General features: G+C 39.7%; 1 long non-coding RNA gene across 1 annotated transcript in view; it reads right to left on the reverse strand.

Moving 5' to 3' along the window:
* LOC148042773 (uncharacterized) overlaps window positions 1–27,063 on the reverse strand; it is a 232,138-nt gene extending 205,075 nt beyond the window's left edge. The window contains exons 1-2 of the long non-coding RNA XR_015698471.1: window positions 26,961–27,063; window positions 19,945–19,971 (exon numbers count right to left, since the gene is read on the reverse strand). This is a non-coding gene — a long non-coding RNA (uncharacterized LOC148042773). The remainder of the gene's footprint in view (window positions 1–19,944; window positions 19,972–26,960) is intronic.
* Between the last annotated feature and the right edge of the window lie 612 nt (window positions 27,064–27,675).

The following is a 27,675-nucleotide window of genomic DNA, read 5'->3' on the forward strand; positions in this document are numbered from 1 at the left end:
AAAGTTCAATATTGAAGAAGCTGAATTAATGGGACCAACTTAGATTGAAAATGGAGACCTATCACAAAATAGCACATAGGCAAGCCTCGTAGTGGTACAATTCAAATATTATAAAGGAAAGATTGTTTTTTTTCTGAAATCTCACCATCTAGAAACAGCTTAGTACTAGATTTATTTTATTGCAATAATGTTTGATTTTGGGAGGGAAGAGCATAAGGAGATAATGTTGAGTAGTACATTTAATGTCTACAATCTTTGTAAAGCATTTTTCACTTCAGTCAAAAAACTAGAAATTAAGGAACTGTTTTATACTTGGGTTTTGTGTCATTATGACTCCCACCCACTTTTCCACACCCTTTGTAATATGCAAGAGATAAGATTGCAGATATTGTATATTTGGAACCTTAACACGTACCTTTTCTGTGCCTGGAAGTCAATAGAAGAGGTCAATAGAAGTGAATTTTAGTCATAGTTGTCAGAAACAATAAGATCTTTAACACCAATGGTCCCAAAACCATTGTACTTTTTTTTAATGGAATATTATTCAGTCACCCAAGTATACAGAGAAACCATTCTGTTCTGGGTGCAAAGGGCACTGTTAGTAATTCACACTCATAGGACCATAGTAAATGGCTATAAATGCAGCCCAATTGCTGAGCAATTAAAAAAGCAATCATGTGGCCATGGGAGAGGGTGTAGCCATCAAAACTTCAAATACGGCCCTAGGTAGCTCCGAGGAGGTCCCTTGTAACTTCAAATGGTTACTAAGTCGTAAGCTGAGGACCATCTGCAAACCATTCAGAGAGCTTGTAAGATCCATCCCTGCAATTTCTTTCCAAAAAAATCTGGACAGGTCCTAAAATTAATATGCTATGTCTAGACCTATGATGCAAGGCAATCAAACCAGTCAGTCCTAGAGGAAATCAATCCTGACTGCTCTTTAGAAGGCCAGACCCTGAAGATGAAACTCAAGTTCTTTGGCCACCTAATGAGAAGGAAGGACTCACTGGAGAAGGGACGACAGAGAATGAGGTGGCTGGATGGAGTCACTGAAGCAGTAGGCGTGAGCTTAAATGGACTCCAGAGGATGGTAGAGGACAGGAGGGCCTGGAGGAACATTGTCCATAGAGTTTGATGGGTCAGACATGACACAACTAACAACGAGACATATGACATTCAAGGATCTGTGAGTTCAATTTCCAATAGAAGCCAGAATAACACCTGGCTACCTGTTTGTGACAACCCCCAGTAAGAATGTGGTGCTTTCTGGAGGTCACTTGAAATGTTCCTGGAATGTGTGGCATTGCTTTATGAGATCCGTGATTTTCTTCCCAACCCCCATCCCCAGAAAAATTCTCAGAGATTTCACATGGGACTGATTTCATTCCTATTCATTAACTAGATGAAGTACAAGTCAGAAAAGCAAATATTTTCTTAATGGTATCTGACAGGCCATGAAAAGTGCCGAATAGACTCTGTTCTGAAAGCTCAGAGGAAAGTCCACTGAGACATGGTGGCTTTCGACATCATCAGAGATATACATTTTAATCTATCAGAAAAGTTTTCATGCACATCCTGATCTCCATATTATAACTGAAATCACATCCACTCATCATTTCAGCTGTAATTCAAATTACTCTATCTTTATTTAGTTAAAAGTTCCATTCACCTGGAAAAGTATGCTGACTTTTATTCATTCTATTACATAGGTGGGTGTGCATGTGTATCACTGGGGTTTTCTCAGCTGGAAGTCTGTGTGTGAAATATGAATGTGGAAACATATAGATAGACAGGCAGATAGATTACTATATTTATAGCCAAACTGCCTGCTCAGAAAAAGTCAGCTTAACCAGAATGATCACTTTGGGATTGTATTATTAAGAATGGATAGGAGCTTGGAATGGAGGAACATTTTGTTCCATGTGAATTTTAGTACATGTTTAACCAATTGGCATTGCTGGTTAAGTTCCCACATAATGCTAAGGCCCCTCCATAAGAATTACAATGGTTGAGTTGAGTGCCTATAGCAATAGCACTTAACACTTAGCACTTCGCAGACTTATATACCGCTTCACAGTGCTTTACAGCCCTCTCTAAGCAGTTTATAGATTTGCCAAACTGCTGGCAGCCAGGGATCAGCAGAAGTAGCCTGCAGTACTGCACTCTGACCACTGTGCCACTGCACCTCTGACAACCAATACCTACAGAAACCATTTTTTTGACTTGGTAAGATACATCTTCTTCCTTCCATTTGGTGAAGCATTCATTCTCACGCACTCTCTTTGACCTTCTTTATTCCTTTAGGTCATCAGTTATCTTTACGTACCCTACATGGCAACCTATATGGACAGTGCTGGCACAATTGCAACCAGTCTGCCTATTGAATAGCTGAGTAATATCAATAACAAATCATACAGACTCCCTGTTGGCCATACACTACCAGCAGCTCCATGTATATCATCCATTAGGCACCCCTAATGGATGATATACATGGAATTGCTGGTAGTGAAGAGTGTTCCAGAGGAGGTCAAATCTAACCAGCACTTGAAGTCCTACCTTGGCATGGAGACGTCAAGTATATCATCACATTTAGCCTTAGCATGCCCATTCTTTTCCAGAAGAAGAGTCCCAAAACCTGGCACAGAGTACTCTTGCCCCTACTTTCAGGCAAAGGGGATAAAGTTCATAGGTGCGTCATGGTGCCTTCAATGAAACTAATGCTTCTGCATCTACACCACTAGAGCCAACACACCCTCCATTACATGGTAAAAGCCATTCAAAAATTGAGCATTTGATGAAGAAAAGGGTTGGAAGCTTGCTTTTATCATTTGTATGAATCTGGAATGCTTTTTAATGCCAGAACACCACTTGCATATAGAAAATCATCATAAAAAGACAGAGGATAGAGTGCTTTCAATTCATGGCATTGTACATGTTGACTATCATACTACTTCAATGCATTTCAGGAACAATCAGAATACATCTTGCTGAAGATAAATAGATAAATCAGAACACTATAATAATGCATCATGTATATTTAAAGATGCTCCATCTTCACAAACGAAAGAAGCTTTTTCCCTTTCGTTTGAAAATAGAGATCGCTCGCAGAGATTCTACATTGTAACCTTAACTTTCTTTCTAATATTACTAGTCAGAGCTCTGAAAGTTTGTGGTTTGAATTGATTGTTTCCGATCTGTTTTGCTAGAGAGGAAAGCTGACAGTTAACATTCCAGGGGATATAATAAATTCATCTAATTAGGTGATGTGATTACAGTGAAATACAACAAAGCATTTACTGTTCCTCCCAAATTTAGAACTGCAAAATTATTTAAGTTCAAAAATCTACAAACATTTTTCCCCAATGCCAAACAGGATATGTTACTGTTTTAAACAGTAGGAGCCACATAATCTGGACCTTGCATGCACCTGTTATCTGAAATATGTATAACATCTATAACTGCACAGGTGCAAAGCACAACTGACATGTGCAACTGAACCCATCAAAACTCAGGTATTAGTGGTATCTTGGATTACCCCAATAAAGGATTCTCATCAATTCCATTGAAAAGAGTTGTGTGCACACCTAACAATACACAAATATGCATTGAATTGTTGAATTATTTTAAAGGTGCCAAATTTAGCAATAGCAATAGCAGTTAGACTTATATACCGCTTCATAGGGCTTTCAGCCCTCTCTAAGCAGTTTACAGAGTCAGCATATTGCCCCCAACAACAATCCGGGTCCTCATTTTACCCACCTCGGAAGGATGGAAGGCTGAGTCAACCCTGAGCTGGTGAGATTTGATCAGCCGAACTGCAGAACTGCAGTCAGCTGAAGTAGCCTGCAGTGCTGCATTTAACCACTGTGCCATCTTGATTGCATTCTGATCAGTTCTGCAATTTGATTAGATGATTCAACTTGAAGAGGTATTCCAATTAAATAACTTATAATTCATAGGTGATTCAGATGTTTAAATAATCCTAATGGTTGTTCTTCTAAACATAATGATGGCCGTGTATGGATGCCTTGTTTTTCTGTAGGCAATCATCCTTTCTTCCCCCTGCAATCTCCCTGGCTTCCCCTACTTCATGTGGAGTACTAGTACCACTTTATATAATGTTACTAAGACCACATCTGGAATACAGCATGCAGCTTTGGTCACCACATTACAAAAAAGATGTTGAGACTTAGGAAAAAGTGCAGAGAAGAGCAACTAAGATGATTAAAGGTATGGAGACCAAAACATGAAAAATGGTTGCAGGATTTGGGTATGGCTAGTTTAGAAAAAAGAAGGCCTAAGGGTGCCATTAGAGCAGTATTCCAATATTTGAGGGGCTGCCACAAAGAAGAGGGGGTCAACTTATTTTCCAAAGCACCGGAGGGCAAGACAAGAAACAATGGGTGGAAACTAATCAAGGAGAGAAGCAATTTGGAATTAAAGAGAAGCTTCCTAACAGTGAGAACAATTAACCAGTGGAACAGCTTGCCCTTAGAAGTTGTGCGTGCTTCATCATGAGTGCTTTTAAGAACGATTGGACAGCCACCTGTCTGAAATGGTATAGGGTCTCCTGCTTGAGTAGGGGATTGGACTAGAAGACCTCCAAGGTCCCTTCCAGGTCTATTCTATTCTAATCCCCCAAGCAAAAATGTCAGAATATAACTCCTCTAATGGGGAAGTTCAGTAGTGGTACTGTTAACTTGTCTTGAAGAGTTGTTTGAAGATTTCTCTTTTACCCAATGAAACGTACAGATATTGTCCATATGAATTTTCTGGTAACACAGTGGACAATATTTATGTTCTAGTCTATTTTAAAGAAGAATACTTATTCCATGTAGCAGTCATAGCCAAGAGCCCTAGATTTTTCTTTTCAAGTTACAGGAGCTATCATTTGTGCTTTTAAAGCCATCACTCACACTATACCTCATCCTATGGAATGATTCAGGGCTCCACACTCCACACTTTTGCCACTCTTTATCATGGGAAGTGCTACATAAATACTTCAACCCATCAATATATACAATTTTGCGGTGATGAAATCTATAGCATCCTCACTTGGTTAACTGATAAATGTGTTTCAACAATTCTGCCTCTTTCAGAAAAGAAGATCCTTTGGAGAACCCAAGAGTGCTTTCTGCCCTATCAAACAAAGGGAATCCATCAACTGATAAGATTATATCCTCTCTTCTTTTCCTTCTTACTTTTTCCAGAGTGTAATAAAAGGACAAAACAAACAACAATAGATTGCCCTCTTCTGGATTGTGGTACAATTAACACAGGAGATATGCTCTCTTGCTGTCTGCTTTTCTTCTACAGTGCTTGCTATTATGTGTACAGGAGGCAGAGGGAGAGGGGGAAAGTATCTGAATGTGTTTTAAAAGCATTGCTTGCTTTAGTGGGTTGTCATTTCCAGGTCATCCGGGGTCAATCTATATGCAAGATGTTTTTGAGCTGCTCTTATGTTATGCAATCATCTGTGGCTAGCTGAGCCTCCGGCCATTTAATTTCTAGAGCTTGATGTTTAGATGACTAAAAAGCAAGCATAAAAGAAGCCAGTTCGCAGGAAGAGATTCCGTTGTTACCAAAGATGTAGCTGAATTTACAGAAAGCTTGGCTTTCCCCAATCAGTTGAGGTCACACAAAGAAAAAGAACTTAAAAGGAGAACCACTCTTTTCTAAAATTGCTGATGCTGATTGTTCAGCAGGGTACTTCTTCACTTCACTTCACTTCTTCACTCAGGAGAAGTAAATTACTAAACAATCACCATAATCAATTTCAGAAACCCTGTTCGTGACAACATTTTCAGCTTTTTCTTCTTCTTCTTGGGGTTCGGGATTAGGATTGTTTGGTCACAGCAATCTTGGTAATAAAGACGACAATGGTGTGCATGGAGCCTCTCCTTTCCCTTTCCTGCCTCACCTTCTCCATATTTCATCACCATATACAATGTGCACCTGCAATGGTAAATGAATCCCTAAACATAAATTCACTTTTCCCAGCCAAGCATTTTCTAGTTGTTTTAAACACTTCAGAATTTTCAGTCAATGTGTCAGAAAGCAGGGAGTCAAAATGAAAGGAGAAACATGTATAGAGTCTTACTTTTTCCCATAAAAGTTAGGATGCTTTTTTAAATGGAGTTTTAAGTCAATATTTGATTCCTGACAAGTCCCTGAAGTTTGGTTGGCAAGAGTTTAGAAGTGGTTTGCCATTGTCTCATTCCTAAGGCTGAGTGGAGGTGACTGACACAGAGTCACCTGGCTGGCTTTCTTCATAAGGTGGGACTAGAACTCACGGTTTCCCAGTTTCTACCTTGGTGCCTTAATCATTACACCAAGCTGGTTCTCTATAAATGAAATAAAGTACCTGTTCACTCTGAAGCTGGCCTGATTAAGGCCATCTTGGAGGCCATCCGTGTTGCCACAATGGTGATGAGGGATAGGGAGGGGGGAATAGAAATAGTTGGGGTTTTGTAACCAAAACAAAATAGTTTCCGCTAAGAACCAAGGACATTCTCACAGGTAGCTAATGAGAGGAGAAGTGAAGTTTCCCAACAAACGAACATCACCTTGATTGGACAATGTGACTGATTGTTTGTGGAAGGGGAGAAATTTTTTACTTTTAATTAGGTGAAAACCACAGAACCTTTAGAGTTTATTTTCACCAGTCTGTGCCAGTATGATTTATCCAATAAATTTGTTCTTTGAGGAACCTACTTGCCTTGGGGTTCTGTTTGCTATGGGTGTATTGCTTGGAACCCTGACAGTACTGTTAAGCCAGTCTAACATGCACACATTTGTTTTAAGCTTAATTGCGTTTAGAGTCATCTCAGAAAATCAATGGGATCTCAATAATATGATTTGGGTCAACTCTGTGCCTCACAGATCCAAGTGAAGCAGACTTTCTTTGCCAGGAGAAAAAAAACTTGACTGGCAAAAAAAAAAAAAAAAAAGACTATGAAAACGTAACAAACAGGTGGGAAAATGGGAAGAGGTGACAGAACTAATCACATTGATCTTTCTTCCAAAAACTAAGTAAAGTCAGGCCTGGTTTGTACTACATGAGAAAGTGTGAGGGAGCCCTGGGGAAGAAAGCTAAATTGGGAAGTTTAAAAAAAAACCATTTTAGAAGGCAGCTGCCATGAAAACCACATGGATATCTTTCTGAAATCAAGCTGAGCTCCACTTGAGAGGGATTTTTCCTCTAAGATGTGTTCGGGTTGTTTAAAAAAAGAATACAAGAATGTCCTTGCATCTAAAAAGGAAAAAAAAAACCCTCAACTTGAGTACATCCACTGAAGCTTGAAGTACAGCTGCCTCAAAGATAAATTGCCTAATACTCAGCAGCAGAATGTTATTCCAGCTTTCCAGCTTCTCTTCCCTTCCCTTCCACTTGGCTTGTCCTTTCTCCTCCACCCCCACCCCACTCCAACCTGAATATGAGGTTTTAGGATCAAAAGGCAAACATAGGGAGAGGGAATGTGGGGATTTGATCCAAATCGACCTGATTTCATTTGTTTTCATAAGATAATGTTGGGAACTTTTGCGATGCATTCAGTTTTCCAAAGTTTTGTAAGAATGACGGATAGTCTGCAACTTCCAATAGTTCATTTAGTGACTGTTCAAAGTTACAACAACACTGGGGTGGGGAGTGACCTCTAACCATTTTTCATGCTTACAATTGTTGCAGTATCCCCATGGCATGTGATCAAAATTCAGATGCTTGGCAATGGACTCAGGTTTATGACGATTTGCAGGGTCTCCGGGGATCATGTGTTGCCTTTTGTGACTTTCCAGCAAGCAGAGTCCATGGGGAAGCTAGATTCACTTCATAACCATGTTACTAATTTAACACCTGCACTTAACAGCTCTGGCAAGAAAGGTCGTAACATGGGGCAAAACTCACTTAACAAATGTCTTGCTTAGCAACCAAAAGTTTGGGCTCAGTTATGGTTATTATAAGTGGAGGATGGCCTGTATTTCCAAAATGCCAGTCTTAATTGGTATCTTTCCCCCAACTATGGAACGAATGAATCATTAAGTCATTAAGTATTTCTTACATATATTTTCTCTGAAGTAGCCTTACGTTAATTCTGCCGATGCTTTCCTGGGTGATGAACTTTGGGAAGGCTTTTACAAATGAACAGCTGGTTGTTTTTTGCAGATGTTTCATTACCCAAACCAGGTAACATCATCCATTCAGATCTAGCAAGGAAACCACATCTGCAAGAAAACTACTAAGCTCAGAGAGCACCAAAGACCCCTCATTTCAACCCTGAGCTACAAATATTCTCCTTTAAATTAACAGTTTCTTATACAAATTTATGGGGAAAGAGGAATGTCAGAGAATTCTGTATAATTCCACCCTTTTAGTTGCATTCAGGTCTATTTCAGTCAATGCTGCAAATCTGCACTCATCAAAATATGTGGTGGCTTTTATTCTTTAGCCAGGACAAAATAAGAATGATGATTAAAGAGAAATGAGACAGGAAGTTCCTTTATACAGACAGACAGCTTAAATATATAGGTCTTGTTTTTTATTGCCCGTTTGAGCTTGTGATTCAGAAAAGAAGGATTCTGTGAGTCAAATCTGCAGCAAAATATTGCAAGAGTGGCATGGTTCTGTTCCAGATCCACCCAAAGATTCTAGTTTCTAAGCCCCTCATCTCCTTCCTTAACATATATCAGTTTTAGATTTCTTTATCCTTAATAGTCTTGTCCCCTGAATGCATTCTGACTCAATCCACTTTCATTCCTTGAGCTTGTTCCATATTTTATCTCTACAAAGCTCTGAATCTCTTCCAAACACACACACACACACACATATATATTCTGTCTCCAGTGCATGGATAATGGAGACTAGAATAGAGTGGAGTGGAGTGGAACGGAATGGAATGGAATAGAATAACAAGTTAGAAGGGATCTTGAAGGTCTTCTAGTCCAACCCCCTGCTTAGGTAAGAAACCCTATACTACTTCAGACAAATGGTTATCCAACATCTTTAAAACCTCTACTGTTGGAGCATTCACAACTTCTGGAGGCAAGTTGTTCCACTGATTAATTGTTCTAGCTGTCAGGAAATTTCTCCTTAGTTCTAAGTTGCTTCTTTCCTTGATTAGTTTCCACCTATTGCTTTTTGTCCTACCCATACTGGCTACACCAAGAACAAAATATAGGAACTTAAGTTTGGAACTCATTCAAAGGCTATATTATATGGCTCAGAAGTTGTTCAGGATTCCTGTAGATATTTTTTTTAAAAATCACAGAGCCAAACAAGCAGCAATGGGTATTTTATGTGCCTGCTACAATACCAAGCAGAAACATGAAAAGACTGAAGGATACATGGCAAGCATTTGCACTTTCTATTCTTTGTACTCAGTGGAGAAAAATAGCCTTTTTACCAACGTGAGACCATACATTACACTGCAGTATGAAAGACTGCAAACAATGGATAAATGGCCAAAGCACTTGGCAGCCTTTAGACAGTCTTGGTTGATCTAAAAAGAAACACCTCTAAAAAAAATCTTTTTGGTTTAATATTTTGATAGGAGACTAGGGAAACACATGACCTGTAGGCTACACTGGGTATTGTGTTTACTAAAATGCCAACATTAATGGTAAGCCGTTCCCATATTGTTGCTAAGAAAAATAGCAAGCGTCTCTGTAAATGTATGTGAATTTATCAGTAGTCAAACATGTCTCAAGGAAAGGTTTACTTGACCAGACAAATGGGTACTTTTCTAAATAGAAAGAAGTCTTTTGGGGTCCATTTCTGCATTCAGCTGTTGCAGATAAATTATCTTCTTAATCTCATAAACAGAAGATTTTTTTTATGGTGACATCACTATTCTTGAAGCTTCAGAAGCTGATATACTTCATTTCAGATCAGGAATCTGTAGATGTGGTAGGTGAAAAAGCTGCCTTAGATCCTGAGCTGGTCTCTGGATCCCTGTGCCAGGTCGATCCCACAGGCTCAGTTCATCCTGCCCATAAAATCCTTCTCCTCCATATCCAAGGTGATTGTGATCAATCCATAGCCACAAGTATTTGTAGTGCAAGTATAATTTATCTCCCACTTACATTTTTAAGAAGCAATGCAATATAATAAATGTGTTTAGATTTCTAAAGTGTTAAATTCAATTATTAAAGTCCTATAGTATAAAAACATTTTTTTAAAAAGGAATAAACATTGAAGTCCTATCTGTTTCAATGTCCTCCTTCAATTACTTGGTAATGCTTGCAGGCCTGATCTTGTAAACTAAAAAGGAATATTGATAAATGTGGATAACTAAGCAGGGAAAAGATTATCAAGTTTGCCTCAAGATATGGATACAGAATATTATTAGAGGACCACATACAGTATTTGGGAACAAAAGGGAAATTTTGAACAGTCAAGGCAGAAACTAGACAATATTGAGAGCAATGAATATGCAGAAAATAGGCACTGAGAATTTAAAAAACAGATCTTAAACTTAGCTGTGATTTTTCCCCTCCCTTGCTATACCATGTTCTTCTATCTTTTTGAAGATGGAGCTGAAGGCTATGCAAAGAACCCATGCAGAGCTCCTGAAACTTCACATTGTACATCTATACCTTAGGAAATGAGGAGGTGGAAAATGATTCTTCTCTCATTTTTCTTAACAGACACATGGAGTTTTATATAGGAAGTAAATTAGGAAAGTGTCCTTCCGTTAAAATATGTACAACTGAATGAATGAATGAATGAATGAATGAATGAATGAATGAATGAATGTCTTGAACAAGTTGATCTTGCCTATAATGCATAGGTCAATGAGTGAGTGAGTGAGTGAGTGAGTGAGTGAGTGAGTGTCTTGAACAAGTTGATCTTGCCTATAATGCATAGGTGAATGAGTGAGTGAGTGAGTGAGTGAGTGAGTGAGTGAGTGTCTTGAACAGTTGATCTTGCCTATAATGCACAGGTGAAGTGAAACTTTCTCTGCTTCAATATGTCAATGTTGTTGGCTTATTGTGTACTGCCTTCTTAGTGGTAGTACTTTGATTATGAATCTCTCTCCTAGGTGAGCACCAGTTTGGGTCAAGATTAAAACACAGAAATTGGAAGCTTCACCAAACACATAAACTCTGTGGACTGATACTAGAATGGAATGGGAATGGGAATGGGAATGGGAATGGGAATGGGAATGGGAATGGGAATGGGAATGGGAATGGGAATGGAAATGGCATGGAATGGCATGGCATGGCATGGCATGGCATAGAATAGAATAGAATAGAATAGAATAGAATAGAATAGAATATCTGAGTTGGAAGGGACCTTTGAGGACTTCTAACCCAACCCCCTGCTCAGGTAGGAAATCTTATACCATTTCAGACAAATGTTTGTCCTATCTCTCCTTAAAAACTCCCACTGTTGGAGAATTTACAATTTTTGGAGGCAAATTGTTCCACTGGTTAATTGTTCTAACTGTCGGGAAATTCCTCCTTATTTCCAGGTTGAATCTCTCCTGGTTCATTTTCCATCCATTATTCCTTGTCTGGCCTTCAGGTGCTTTGGAAAATAGTTTGACCCCCCTCCTTTCTGTGGCAGCCCCTCAGATATTAGAAGACTGCTACCTTCCCCTGGTTCTTCTCTTCACTAGACTAGCCATGCCCAGGTCTGCAACTGTTCTTCATATGTTTTAGCCGCCAGTCCCCTAATCATCCTGAATGCTCTTCTCAACATCTTTTTTACATAGTGGTTTTGTCTTACTTGAAATGATATCTTTGTACTCCCAAAATTTTTCAAGGTAAGGACTGCATCAGAACAAGACTGCCGTTAAGACTGTAGGGTTTTTTTTAACAAACATCATTTGCAATCTTTGTATTTTTTTTATTAATTAGCTTTACAAGAATTTTATTTTTTTTATCGTTGGCCTGTTTCTTCTGTAGTTATTTTTCTCCATTGCTCCGAGCTCTTTTGGAATCAAAGATGTTGTAAAAGCAAGCAGATCAAGAAACAAACTGTCATCCTAGTCCCCACAATAGGCGGGTGAGATGAGAAACAAAAAGGGAAAGAGCAACTGATGCTGTGCCTGCTCTTTGTGTGAGATTTTGTGTCATGGTTGCGGAGGGGGGGAAATGGTTGAAGCTTCAATCATTTCACTGTGGGCAACCATATGGACTTCTTTGACCACACCCTGAAGACATTTCAAAAGGAACAGAAGGGTGAACTCTTCCCACTTCAGAACAACAAGAGACCAATTGGCAAGAATCACATTGTGCCGTGCATGGTGAAAGGCCGTTGTGGGTCCATCCTGGTTTCACCTCATTCCTGCCCCACGTGGCACAGGGATTGTGTCTGCCCCTGTGCCCAAGAAGCTATTGATGATGGTGGGAATTGATGATTGCTATACCTCAGCCAGGGGCTGCACTGCTAATTTGGGCAATTTTGCTAAAGCCACCGTTGATGCTATCTCCAAGACTTACAGTTATCTGACCCCTGATCTCTGCAAAGAAACTGCCTTCACTAAATCTCCTTATCAGGAGTTCAGTGATCACCTGGCAGAGGACTACAGGGACTACACTCCAGGGGTGGTCTTCAAAAATTTTAGCAAGGTGTTCTCTGCCCGGTTGCTGGGTGAGCGTGGTCATGGTGGGTGTGGCCTACTTGGGCTCCTGCACCATAGCTGGGAGGGGATTTTTGCCCTCCACAGAATCCAGAGGCTTTCCTTGAGTCTCTGGAAGGGCAAAAATGGCCTCCTCGTGCTCTGGAGACCTTCTAGAGCCTGGAAACAGGCCTTCCTGAACTTCCAGTAGGCTCATTTTTCACTCTCCCTGAGCCTCCGGGTGCGCCCTGCACTTACCTGCCTCCAAAATGGGCCACGTGTGGGACTCCTGGGAGGGGCAGGGAGGGGTGGGCAGGGCTAGGCAGGAGTGGGATTTGGAGGTTCTCCAAACTGCACAGAATCTTAGCTAGAGGTTCTCCCAAATCCCTGTGAATCCCCAGCAGCCCACCCCTGCCCACACCACCAGAATGTCTGTGCAAAGAATTCCGGCAGCTGCTGTAGTGACCACCTAAAAGATCCTGTACATTATCAATGAAGTAATCCTTAAGTTTTAAACTCCCCCCCCCCAAAAAAAAAGAATAACAAGAAACCAATATTCATAATGACAAAACAGGTTTCAAGGTAGGCACTGAATGAATGTTTTAAGCACCCAAGAGAATGACAAAAGGAAAAACAGAAACTCCTTTTCAAAGGAAAACTGGCGGCAGCATTAGTCTTGTGATATAAACATTTTGACACTTTGGAGCCTTGTTACCAGATTTTTATGTATTTCTTTTCCATTTTCATGCCACCCACTCCTGAATGGCTTTTTACTGCTTACAATAGATATGACATTGATTGAACCAGCCACGTGCTGCAGAACTGTGAGTATACCTTGACAAGGAAGATACCATGCTATTTGTGAATAGACATATCTCCCAGGATCACAGAAGGAAAAATCTCCACAATGATGACATAGTAATTTGTTGGTTCCCATTACTCCCTCTTCATATTACTGTAGTCTTTTTAAAGACTTTCTTAATTGTTTTTTCCTCATTGCTTCTAATCACAAGAGACCCAATTAGAATCCTGATCTTCATCTCACGATAAATTCTTATTTTTAATATCACAAGTCCTCTTTTACCTTTTTGTTTCCGAAAACAGAACTTAAAACTCTGGTACAGAATGGCACAAATGTTCTAATTTTCAAAATAATCCTTTAAAGAGGGAAAGAAATCACTGCTCACCATCTTTAATTTAATGGAACACACATTTATAGCTTGCCACTTACCAAGGTATATAGTTTGTAATTTTAGTGTAATAATATTGAGGGTAATTTTATTGCACACCACCAGAGTCCTTCTGTGAAGGAGATGGGTAGTTCTTAAATTCAATCAATCAATCCATCAATCAATCAATAGTAACCAACAGGATCAAGCTTAAACCTTTAATTTTCTTCCTAAATTTGTTTCATTTTCCATAGATGTACTGAATATTCCTTTTACATTTCATATATTCAACTCTTCTCCTCTACATACTGCAACTATATGTGCTATGGATTTAAACTACAACTATTTCACATTAATTCATCCCCAGAATTAATGAAGAGATGATCAAGTTCATGAAATAAACTTGAATACCACACTCTTGTCTCTAAAAAACAAATTTGTTTTTAAATAGCATTGTTTTAACAGGACTTTTTCTGGTCCAAATGATCAAATAATGGCACATTATTACTATTCTCAGCCATGAAAACCTGCTGAATAGTTTTTTAGCAGTCACTTTGTCTATGTCCAGTCTATCTCACAAGTTAATTATCATGAAGATAAAATGAAGAAATATCTCCATATAAGCCATCTTAGTTCCCATCCTAGATGAAAAGATGGAATATTGTGATTGGATGTGTATCTACACAGTTGGTGTGGGAAACCTTTGGGAAAACATGGCTTTTGAAGAGAGAAGTTCAAAGGAAGAGAGTCCTGAGCTGGATGGGGGAGAGGAGAAGAGTTTCAGGGTAACCACACCCTAGAATCCCTCAGGATCTATCAATAAGGTAACCAGACACTAAAATCACTCAGGATACATCAATAACTTAGAATGTTATAGTTTTACTCTGGCAAGATTCTGTCCATCCAGTGAAAGCAATAAGAGAACAAACTTAACTAGATTTCACTGTCTCTTCTCTCAGCTTGGATCTCTTAACTTCTTGGAAGGTTAAGCATCAATCCTTATAATATCTGAAACATTTTTTTTTTAATTTTAACAGTTTCATTTATTATTTATAATTATGGTCTGAAGTGGGATGTCATATCTATTGGTACCTCTTCATGTGTAGTCCTTTCCTTTGCATCCCCAAATGTGAACAACTTTCCCTAACTGACCACTTTCTTTCTGGCCACAGCCCCTGTTCTGAATGGAATAGTTCTTCAATTGCAGAAAAATATTTTTTTGCTTATTTAAATAAATAAATGAAATTTCATTTCATTTATTAGATTTATAGGCCTCCCAATCCCAGAGTGCGAGGGTTACGTAAAATGGGCAAGCTAATACTTTCAAACATGCTTATACCTGATTTTCATTCTTGCACCAAGTGAAAATATGTGTTTTTCATTAAATTGCAGACAAGATGATTTCAGAAACAAAATTTGTTGCTTTGTCATTTAATGTCTCAAGAATCTGGAAAGAATTGTGGGAAAATGCAAAGGACTACAATAAGGAAGCAAAGTGGATACATGACTTTGAGAAAAGCATTGGCAACAAACAAATGCAAGTATTAGAAATAACAACTGAGATGGTCAAAAATCGAGTAAAAAAGGTAAAGAATTGGACATCACCTGGAAAGGACCAATTACATGGTTTCTGGCTCAAATATCTGACCAGTTCACATGCAATATTGGCCAGGCAACTGAATGAAATTTTACAAAAGGGCCAAATTGATGAATGGTTGACAACTGGAAAAACATACTTGATTCAGAAAGATGCAACTAAAGGAAAACACCTGAAAACTACAGACCAATAACATGCTTGCCAACAACCTTCAAATTACTCACAGGCATTATTGCAGATAACATGATGGATTATTTGGAAACAAACAACATCTTGCCAGTAGAGCAAAAAGGCAACAAAAGAAGGAGCAGGGGCACAAAAGCTCCTAATTAATAAAATGATATTAGAAAATTGTAAGAACAGAAAAACGAACTTGAATATGGTCTGGATTGATTACAAAAAGGCATTTGACTCACTGCCACATAGTTGGATCATAAAATGCTTAGAAATAACTGGCATTAGCAAAAATATTACATCCTTTACTGAAAAGGCGATGAAACAATGGAGAACTGAGTTGGCAGTAGGGAATGAGATCTACGGAATGGTTAATATCAAGCAAGGAATTTTCCAGGGTGATTCACTTTCACCTCTTCTCTTCATCATCGCAATGATCCCACTATCAGTAATCTTAAAAAAAATGAAATTAGGCTACCAAACAGCCAAAGAAGCTGAACAAATTTTGCATTTACTATATATGGATGATTTGAAACTCTATGGAAAGTCAGAAATAGAAATCCAATCATTGACAAACACAGTCCGAGTATTCAGCACCGATATTTCAATGCAGTTTAGCATGGAAAAATGCGCCACTGTATCCATAAAAAGGGGCAAAATCACTGCATGTGAGGGAATTGAAATGCCCAATGGCCAACTAATTAAATGCAACGAAAATGAAGCCTACAAATACTTAGACATTCTGCAGTTGGATAACATCAAGCATGGGGAAGTAAAAACTATTGTTAGGCAAGAGTACACCAACAGAGTTAGGAAAAATTTGAAATCTAAATTGAATGGTGGAAATACAATCAAGGCCATAAATACCTGGGCAATACCAGTTATAAGATACACAGCTGGTATAGTTAACTGGACACAAGCTGATTTGGACATTTTGGACCGAAAAACCAGGAAACTAATGACAATGCACTACATTTTACATCCACGTGGTGATACTGATAGACTATATCTGCCCCGAAAATCAGGTGGCAGAGGATTATTGCAAGTGAAGCAAACAGTTGAAGAAGAAAAACATGCACTGGCTGATTATTTAAAAGAAAGTCAAGAACATCTATTAATCGAAGTAAAGAACAAAAATCTACACCAGACATAACACTGGTTGAGAAAAATAAGGTCACAATCATAGACATCGCAATACCAGGTGATAGCAGGGTCGCCGAGAAGGAACATGAAAAAATCGCAAAATACCAGGACTTAAAAAATCGAAATTCAACGACTAAGCACAAACCAGCAGTGGTAATTCCAGTGGTAATGGGCACACTGGGTGCTATTCCAAAAGCACTGGAATTACATTTAAAACAGTTAAAAATTGACAAAATCACCATTAGTCAAATGCAAAAAGCCGCACTGCTTGGATCTGCACGCATATTACGAAAATACGTTACAACGTCCTTGGCCTCTGGGTGGGGCCTGACTAGTAACCAATGGCAAATCCGGCGAAACAACTGGCCGCTGTGATACAATTGTATAATAATAATAATAATAATAATAATAATAATAATAATAATAATAATAATAATAATAATAATAATAATAATAAAGCAAGAGAGTCAACAATCAGCATGTATATAAAAGGAATGAAGTGAATTCATTTTTTCTATAATGCCAAACTGTGAAAACCTCCTGTCTAGGCTACTGATGTTAGTGTAATTAACAAGTAGCACTGACATTGAACCTGGGAAGGCACAACTGTAGTGTGACAAGATGGAATGGCAGCAAAGCTGTGACAAAATTCCTTCTATCAAACCATTGTTCAGTGCACAGAAATTTGTGAAAATCTCTTTAGGCTTCCCTCCAGTCAAAGCACAGGAAGGAAGTCTCAAATGGATCTGCAGACACTGCCTATGAATCAAAGAGCACATAAGGAAATATTAATCACCCTGCTTACCATGGAAATGCATTCAAATTCCTTCTCCAGAGAGCGATGAACCATCCTCAAAAGATGACACGTATCTTAGATCATGCCCCCAGAGATCAGAGTGACCACTTCTGTGGTTGTTCTTGAAATAATTGTTGTCACGGACCTCATGTTCTGCATTTTAAAACAACTTATGCTTACACACAGTGTGTAGCCATCTAGGTGAAGTTTGATGAAAGCCAGCTGGGATTGTTGATCAAAGAGAAACCTTATAAGAGGGTGGTATCATATCAAGGAACTGGTATATTTGGCGGAATATAAGAGAACAATTTTATATTTGAAAGTTGGAGACTTAGTATTTGGTGTGGGCTGCCAGCTGCCGACAGAGCTGGAAGCAGATTCGGATGATGAGAAGGTTGGGGAGGAACTTGGGCCAGTTCTGGAGTCTAGGGAAGGCTCTGATGGGTGCTCCATGTCAGACGCAGAGATAGAGCCAGGGCCGTCTGACATTTCCCAGCCACCAGAGAGGCAGCTGCCTTTGAAGACTGATCTGAGTGAGAAGGAAGAACAGCTGGGGCTGATGCACATATGTGCAGAGCTGTTAGGAGAAGAGAACAACGGAGGACAAAGAATCGACTCAGGAAGCAAAATGCACGTGGACACTGAATGACCCTTCCCTGGCTGGGGAATAAATAGAAGAAAAGAGGAGTGGTTGTTGTAGGAGACAACAGTTTGTATTTCTGAAGATTTTGCTCCTCATGTTTCATGTTACAGAGACTGCTTGCCAGAACTTAATTTGCAGCCTTTCAGCTGAGAGCCACAGCCTCGCAATTATTCCTTGCGAGGAACTGATAAGATCTGTTATTGCAGTTAACTCATTGAAGGACTATTGCCTGGACGTTTCGGTGGGTGAATGCGATTAATTCACAAGAGGTAAATAAAGAGGGGGTTTTCGGGACAAGGGGTCTGATTCTTGCTTCAGCTAAGGTTGGGTCAGAACAGTACCAACTTACAATATCTTAGACACATGAGTTTGTGTAAGTGCTAGGGTTACATATTTGTGTCTGGAAAATAGAGTTCTCCTGTGTTCACAGAGTTTTAAAGACTTTAAGGTTTTCAGTGCATTGTTACGCAAGTTTCGCCCATTCCTTTTTGAAAAGTGTCTGCTGCCTTTCAAAACTGGATTTTCCAAGGATGTCTTATAAGACACCGAAGTCATACATTAAAGATGCAAGATAATTAAAATACTTAATTAAAATATAATAACATGATAATTAAATACATGATAATATAAGCACCCAAACAATAAAAGCATCAATCAGAATAGTTTAAACATTTTTAAGCAGCATAAATGTTTAAAATTAGCATATTAATTAGATGCAATGCCAGAGAGACTCATAACATCTTTGATGATGAAAAGACAAAGGCTGGAATCAGATATACTGTACCTTATTGAGGGGAGGGCTTTCTATAGTTGGGGAGGAGAGCTATCACTGAACAGCCTCCTGGGAAACCTGCATTTGATCAAGGAAAAACCTTCGGAGCAGTCCTCCAAAGATTATTGTAACATCACAAGTAGGAATATATAGGAGAACATGTTGCTTCAGACACTCTATGGAGACCGAGTGGAGCAAGTGGTCGGTTTTAAGCTTCTTGGTGTTATTATAAAAGAGGACCTGACCTGGGGCACTCACATTGCAGCACTGGTCAAAAGGGCCCAGCAGAGATGGGACTTCTCAGGAAACAATAACTGAATGAAAAACTGCTGGTGACCATCTACCGCTGCACCATAGAGAGTATTTTAACTTACTGCGCCTGTGTATGGTTTGCCAATTGCACAATGGCAGATAGGAGAGCACTCCAGAGGGTTAATGCCATTGCCCAGAGGATCATGGGTTGCCCTCCCCCTCTTTGGAAGAGCTTTATAGCTCCCGCTGCCTTAAGAAAGTTCAAAGTATTCTTAAAGATCCATTGCATCCTGGGCACCCTTTTTTAAAAAACTATTACCATCTGGTTGATGGTACAGGATAATAAAAACAAGGACAAAAACAGGCTGAAAAACAGGTTCTATCCCAGGGCACTAACTATATTGGATTCTACTGTATAGTGCAATATTAATGCAATACCGGGTTTTCAATTCAATTGTATAGAATGTGAAGGATGTGTGTGTTTTATTTTTATAGTTATAATGTACACTAAAAATGGCATTTAATTTCCTTGTACGAGGTGCAATGACAAACTAAACTAAACTCTAACTGTAAGCCACAAGGTGCTTTATTTATCAACTTTTCGAACTAGCCCAGAAGATCCTAGGAACCAATTAACATTATAAAAAAAGAAAGAAAACCTAGCAGCAATAATCTTAAAATGCCCTGTTCCAGGTAATCACCTTAATATAGTAAATTGTTCTATCTGCACTCTCTGCATCATCTTCAAATGGAGCATTGCAATAATGAGTTATGAGCTTTGACTACTTTATTGAATTAGTCACTTTTTTAAAACTGTGTTTTAAATTAAAAGTCTTACCTGAACTGCACCCTCAGTCTGGGATTTCTAGGAAAAGTAATAATGGCATGGATTTTATATATAATACAATTTAAATTCATCATGTTTGGTGGTTAGTGAATCAATCAGACCTTTCATGATAGTGCGATGGTTTCCCAAATTTTCCTTAAATCAGGGAAGAAATTAGAAACACGCTTTTGGACTGAGAAAGGTAGAGAGGTCATGAAAATATCAACAATCAAGTAAGCTCAAATATTCAGAAGAAATTTCCAAGAACTTGAGATTCAAGGATTTCAGAGTGGGGGGGAGAAAGAGAGATCCTTCTTTAGAAGGAAAAAATACTGGAGAAATTACAAGGCAGATCTTGATTCCTACTAATATTTTGTTAATACCATTATTGTTGCTGTTTCAAAGAAAAAAATGAATATTCCAACTAATCAGAGACAAGAGCTGATTAAGTCTTTCCTAATAAGCTGTTGATATATTTCCTCTCTTACATAACAGATCCGGGATTCAAAATCTATTTCATTTTAGCTCGCCAGGATTTTACTGGTGCTGAAATTCAGTGCAAAGTGATTGACTTTTGATCTATTTCCTCATTCAGAAGAGTTTTAAAGTTTAGTATGGTTTGTCTTCATAAGTTTTAATGTTTGGTGTGGTTTGTTGGTTTCCATCATCATTCCTCATTCCTCCCTCCTCCAAAAGTCCAATATATTGTATGTCCCCAAAAAATTCAGTGATAGCCCTTCCAACCACATCACAGAGTGACCAGAGGATGTGCTGCCATCATCCAAAAACTGAAAGGCTATTCAAAGGACCACAGCCCTTTAAACTTTGTCTTCCTTTCTCCAATTCAACAGATGAAAGATATTCATGTCCACAAAATCTTTTCTATGCACAATCCAACTAAAAATCCCAAAATTGGTACTTGGGTAGCTTGAAGCCACCAGCTCTCTACAAGAATGCATAGTTTTGCAGATTTTCATTGAACAGTTCCCAAACCAGGGAATGCTGTGCATATTGAAGACAATAAGAGCATTGATAGCCAAACACACTTATTTATCAATATCTTGGTTAAGTCATCTTGGCAATTAAATGCTTGTTCTTTGTTAGCATTTCTTCTGACCCTAAGCCTCTTCCTGTGATGCCATTTTCATCACTGCAGTGTGAAAAGCACTGATAAACATGTTTGTGGTGTGCGAACTTAATCAAGGATGCTAATTTGCTATAAATGCTTTTAAACACTCTCTGTTGGTAATAACATGAATTGGCAACAAGGTAATACAAAGATGTGTAAGTCAGTCTTTCTTGCCTTCTTTTTCTTCATCTCCTTGTTCCCTATTTACTGGCTTCTTTAAAAGAGGAAATTGTGAACATCAAAATTATTCTCAAGTGTCTTACTAAAAGTTTTAATTAGATAATAATTCCCTCCCCGTGGCATTTTTTAATGCTCAGAGTGAATGGAGTTAACTTGCAATTGAGTATTTATGCCATGTTGATTCATGTCATCTTGGCACTAATGAAGGCAACATGCCTTTTTAGTTATATTTCACAGAAGTGTACTTCAGTGCTGTTCCCATTATCACTGGGGCTGCTAAAACCTGAAGAAAGTTGAACTTTGAAGTTTGTAACTTTTAGTTCTTAACTAAAACCTGGATTGAGTCCTATCCTGGTTTATTTTCTGATTTGGATCATGATGTCTAGGTGAAACTTTCATTCCCACTCTGTACACTTGGTCTGTCTCTTGCTTCATAATCTGCCACCTGAATTATGAAAAGGACCATTATCAAGAGAGAGAAAAGTATCTCAGAATCCTTTATTCCTCTCCAATATATTGGAATATTGGAAGTCTGATATCCCATATACCAAAGACCATTGGAATTTGATTATTTCCCAGGGCTTCTGAGCCAAAATCCAGGCAGAGAAAGTTTACTATAAGCATTACCTCTCTCAGACCAATTAGATCGCACAGGTTAGGTCTCCTCCGGATCCCATCTGCCAGTTGGCTGGCAACTCCCTGGGGGAGAGCCTTCTCTGTTGTAGCTCCAGCCCTCTGGAACGAGCTCCCTGTTGAGATCCGGACCCTTACTACCCTCCTGGCCTTCCGCAAAGCCACCAAGTCCTGGCTGTTCCAGCAGGCTGGGGGGGGCCTGAGAAGCATTTACCTCCACGGAAATTGTGAATGTTGGTTTTGTTTTTAATATGTTGTCTTTGTCTCGTTTTCCCCCTTTCCCTTGTCTTTTGTGAGCCGCCCGGAGTCCTCCGGGAGTGGGCGGCACACAAGACAAATAAATAAATAAATAAAATCACCCCTCAAATTCATTTCTTCTTCAGTTAATATGTTATTACAAAGATTATCATGCACTTAGCAAGCAAGAGTCAATTCTGGGTTGAATCTCATGTTCGTCGTATGGGTTTCCTTCCCCTCCCCCAGGCTGGCTTCTAATTTTGGGTAGCTAAAGGACAGATAGGTATAGTACAGTTCTCTTCATGTTCAAAATATTAGCATTTATTTTATTTGGTCAATGCAGGTGGGTGAGAATTTTCTATGGATCATCATTTGAGAAATGCTTTGCCATTGGAAAAAAAAATTGAGATGGAAAGGATGTGAACATGTTTGATTTTAAATGTAATGCCTGTTAAGATCTAAAGCTTCCTAAGAAGACATTCACACTTTCATCTGCCACGCACTAAAAAATTAGTTTATGGAAAGCGAAGCAATGTACATGAGTGTATGTGAAACTAACCTCATCTACATTTTAAAGCACTCTAGCCTGAATGAAGATTCACTTTTGCCCGTGAATAATATGAGAGAATCATTCAGAGTCATTCATGAAAATGCCTTGAATCAGATGTAGAATTTTTTTCTCTTCCTTGAAAAAAATTGATTCTGTCTAGCAGCCCCATCCTTCTGTCTCATTTTCCACTCAGTTGTGCAAGGAACTGCACCTGCTCTCTTTTCATTTGGTCTTCCAACATCAACACAAAGAAACACATTTCACAAAGGTGAAAAAACTTCCTTGCTCCCCAGGACCATGGCTGAAAACTGATATTCCAAACCATTTCTACTGGAAACTATTGTTTGGCTGGCATGTACAGATCAGTCCTGACATGTATAGATCTATCCTTCTTTCCAGTACAAATATCCTGCCTAAAGACAATAACAATAGCATTTAGACTTATATACTTCCCCTCTAGCACTTTATAACACTCTCTGGACATTAATATATGTAAACATTACATTAATAATGTAAACATTATTTACATATTGCCCTTCCCAACAATCTGGATCCTCATTTTACTGATTTTGGAAGGATGGAAGGCTGAGTCAACCTTGAGCCTTGTCAGGATTGAACTGTCAGGACTGAATATGGCTGAAGGATCTGATCTCCATTATATTACTTAGAGGACCCTGAATAGGCTGAGAGTTGGAGTATCTAAATTTGAAGTCAATATGTTCAAGTGGAGACTCCTAGCACATAGTAACACACTATGTGAATATGGAGAGACATAGAACCAGGCCCATCTGCTGGTATGTGGGCTACTACCAGAAACATGTACCAATAATGACTTAACATCAAAGCCAAGAAGATGGCTTCATTCTAGAAGTTTAAAGTTTGGTCTAGACACAGAAGAAGGAGGATTGAACTCAAAGCTATGGGCAGAGTTTGCCTGGAATGCTGCACTTTAAGCTCTGAGCCACCAGGAGTCTTTGTTGCAATGATTGTACTATATACATGCGCACATACACACCCACACAACATAAAATAATGTCAGCTATCCTTTTTAACATCAATTTCTTGCTTTGTTTAACTTCAACTCAAAATGTTGCTGAAGCTGCTGGTTTCAGAACACATCTAAGTATATGCTGGGGTATCTGGTTCACAAATTACCAGCACTATGGTTTCCCTCCCTCCCACCTTTCATGTATTTTCCCCTTTGGTCCACAAATTATGATTCTCAAGGTAATGTTATTTTCTTATGAAAGGTTTGAGGTTCTGCTTCCTGAATGAGCTTTCATCTTTTATTTTAAGAGGCAAGTCAAGAGGGTTGAAAACCACAAAACTGTGGAGTTCCTGCTAAAATTCTAAAAACCAATGCCAGTTGATGGTTGAAGTTTCCCACATGAGAGGCTGTGAATACCACATCTTTAGAGGCCACAAAGAAAAGCCTAGGAAGTCACTAACATGCCCTTTTGGATATCCATTCATTCTTCAGACTTTAACCAGTATTTTACAAAGCAAGAATCTGAAGGGTTTTTTTTTCTTTGCCGGTAGACTATAGGCTAATTCTAAATTTATCAGTGAGATGCATGCAAAGCAAAGAATATGGCTTCAGATAAAGCATTCATTCTTGGAGTTCTGATAATCTCCAAGTTAAATTACTCCTACTATGTATGGTGTTAATTTGCATTATGATTCTGAAACTACAGTGGCTCTGCTGCAGGATTTGCTAACTGGGAGTGAATGGAATAGGCGTATCAGGCTTCCTTAAACATCACTTGTCTTCATTATGTATCAAGACAAGATCCTGACATTAAACATCTTTCTACCAGACAAGGAAAGTCTCATGTCCATACAGGACAGTTTTGTTTGGTTCTGTTCTGTTTGTTTGGTTCTGTTCTGTTTTTGGAACGAAGATCCCTAGGATTAGGCTGCCAATCCGTAATCTATTTGAAGAGTGGTATACCCCATGTTATGAGGGACGTGGTGGCTCAGTGGCTAAGACACTGAGCTTGTCAATCAGAAAGGTCGACAGTTTGGTGGTTCAAATCCCTAGTGCCGCATAACAGAGTGAGCTCCCATTACTTGTCCCAGATTCTGCAAACCTAGCAGTTCGAAAGCATGTAAAAATGCAAGTTGAAAAATAGGGGCCACTTTAGTGAGAAGGTAACAGCGTTCCATGTGCCTTCTGCATTTAGTCATGCTGGCAACTGTTGCATATTCAATATGCAAATACCAGCTGCGACCTGATTGGTTGGTCGTTTTGACAGTTGGTCTGAGTGCTAGTATAAATACCCTGACAGTTGCAGGGAACGTTTGAATCGCTTGTCACCTGTGTTATAATAAAGATCTGTCTTGCACATGGCTCCTGCGTGTCAATTCCCTCACAACAACAACCCACACGTTACAATACTGGCGACGAGGATGGGATTGATATGCGATTCCCGCAGAGCCTAACAACATCAGCCAACGTGAACGCAGTGAACGCAGGAAAAAATTTCTTTCCTACATTGAGGGCCTGTCAGGGCCGCCGCTATGGCCAGCAAGCGACATCAACAGCAGCACCCACCGCCGTGGGCCTCCGGTTGTAGCCAACCTCAGTAAGCTCCCAGGCGCGGCCTCCATCCGTCCGAGGGACGGGCTTCCTACGCTTAACCTCGACTGGAGCCGCCGCCGCTACTCAGGGACGAGCTATGGACCATGATGGCTAAACTGCGCCAGCTGTGCCTGCCTGCCTGCCTGCCACCAGCTGTTCCTACGGCATGCCTGCCACCAGCTGTTCCTACGGCACTCTTCCAACCACTGCGTTCAACAACAGCCTCGTTCTCCAAGCTGCCACCTAGCACCACCGGCTACGTTCTCTCAGCCTGTCTAAAGCCTCTCCAACACTAGCACACTCACAACATACACCAGACTGTCCTCTACACCATGAGCCTCCTTCCGCTGCAAAGGCCACCGCTTGCTTCTTGAACCAACGAGAGCTACAACACAACGAGAGCCTCCCTGCTGCAAAGATTCCAAAGGACCTGTTTTTTTTTCCTGGTTCTAAAATTTAGCTACGAAGGACTCACCACCATCTTGAAACAGCAGAACTGGGGGGAAGGAGAGAGATTGAATATGCAAATACCAGCTGCGACGTGATTGGCTGGTCATTTGGTCTTTAGAACTGGGGGGAAGGAGTGTTGCATATTCAATATGCAAATACCAGCTGCGACCTGATTGGTTGGTCGTTTTGACAGTTGGTCTGAGTGCTAGTATAAATACCCTGACAGTTGCAGGGAATGTTTGAATCGCTTGTCACCTGTGTTATAATAAAGATCTGTCTTGCACATGGCTCCTGCGTGTCAATTCCCTCACAACAACAACCCACACGTTACAATAGCAACATGATCACAGAGACGTCTTTGGACAGTGCTGGTTCTTTAGCTTTGAAACAAAGATAAGCACCGCACCCTAGAGTCAGGAATGACTAGCACATATTTACGAGAGGATCTTTACCTTCGTGGCACGACATAACCGCGAAAGTCAAAAGCACGCCGACAACACCGCGGCGCTAAAACCGCGATGTCAAAAGCGTGCGACAACAGCGCGACAACAACAGCGCGCCGACAGAAGCGCGATTTAACTTAAGGTAAGGTTTAGGGTTAGGGTTAGGGTTAGGGTTAGGGTTAAGTTTAGGGTTAGGTTTAGGGTTAGGTTTAGGGTTAGGTTTAGGGTTAGGTTTACTTAGGTTTAGGGTTAGGTTTAGGGTTATTTTTAGGGTTATGTTACAGCGCACCTCTGTCGGCGCGCTGTTGTCAGCGCGCTGTTGTCACGCGGTTTTGACGGCGCGGTTTTGTCACCGCGCTTTAGTGACACGCGCTTTAGTCGACCGTGGTTTTGTGGTGGAAACCTTTACCTTTACCTTTATAATCCATGTCTAGTTGAAGATTGAGTAATGCCTGAACAGTTAACTATCTAGCAGGGCTACTTATTAATTTAATTAAACTCTTTTATATAGTATAGCCATATCTACTATGTTACTCTTTCAATTATTTGCTAAGCCTATATCTTAAAACAGGCAAGTTTTGTAGGGTTTAGTTGGCCTCCTTGTTGTGTGACAGTACATTTTTGCTGCTGAATATCAGCATACACCTTTTATACAAGACAACATTTCTTCTCCATTACACAGCAGTACATATTAGGAATCTACTGCTGTGGAGGAAATAGGTCATTCAGATGAACTCTATGTAGGAAGCAACTTTTCTTAGCCACAGGCCTACATTACTCAGAAAAGCTCCTTGGGGGATAATGAATTAAGTTTGCCTGAAATACCTGCTGTTTGTCTGCCCTGCTTAAAAACCTCCTTGAAGAAAACTGGCAGCCATCTCTGGGAAGAAAAAAAAACGACATCTGCAGAGATTCTTTGGATCTGCAGACAGACATTTGCAAATAAGTATTTGTGTGTCTTGAGGCATTCTTCATAGACAGGGAAGATGCCTGAAAACCTAAATCCGCCTTTCCCAATCTGGGTGTTTTCTAGATGTGTGGACTTTCACAATGGTATCTTGACTGGGGAACTCTGGGAATTGAAATTCACTTGTCTGCAGGGCACCCAGTTTAGGTAAGACTGCACTAGATTTTCTTCACTAAAAAAGATCAGATCACTTGATCTAATTAAATGCCAATTGCTCAGTTATGCATGTCAGAAGGATTAATTGCCTCGCTGCCTAATAATTCAACCCGCCTTTGTAAATATCAGTTCCACCAGTTGTCCTTCTACAGGGGCACAACTTTTCAGTAAGAATTCCAAACTTTTACACATTATTTTGCTGTTAACCTACTCTGTGTAATAGCAGATAGTAGATGTGGCCAGGAAGGTTTTTACACAAATTTATTTAATGAACCAGTTATGCCCATGCCTAGGAAAGGTTTAAGACTTCTCAGAAACTGAAACAACTATGAACATCATCCTCAGTTTTGTCAGATGAAAAACACACACACACTCACTCACACACACACACACACACACACAGGGGGGGGAGGGACT

This window comes from Thamnophis sirtalis, unplaced genomic scaffold (assembly GCF_051295495.1).
Source record: "Thamnophis sirtalis isolate CommonGarterSnake01/CBP01778 unplaced genomic scaffold, rThaSir2_p1.2 scaffold_14, whole genome shotgun sequence".
Lineage (NCBI taxonomy): Eukaryota > Metazoa > Chordata > Lepidosauria > Squamata > Natricidae > Thamnophis > Thamnophis sirtalis.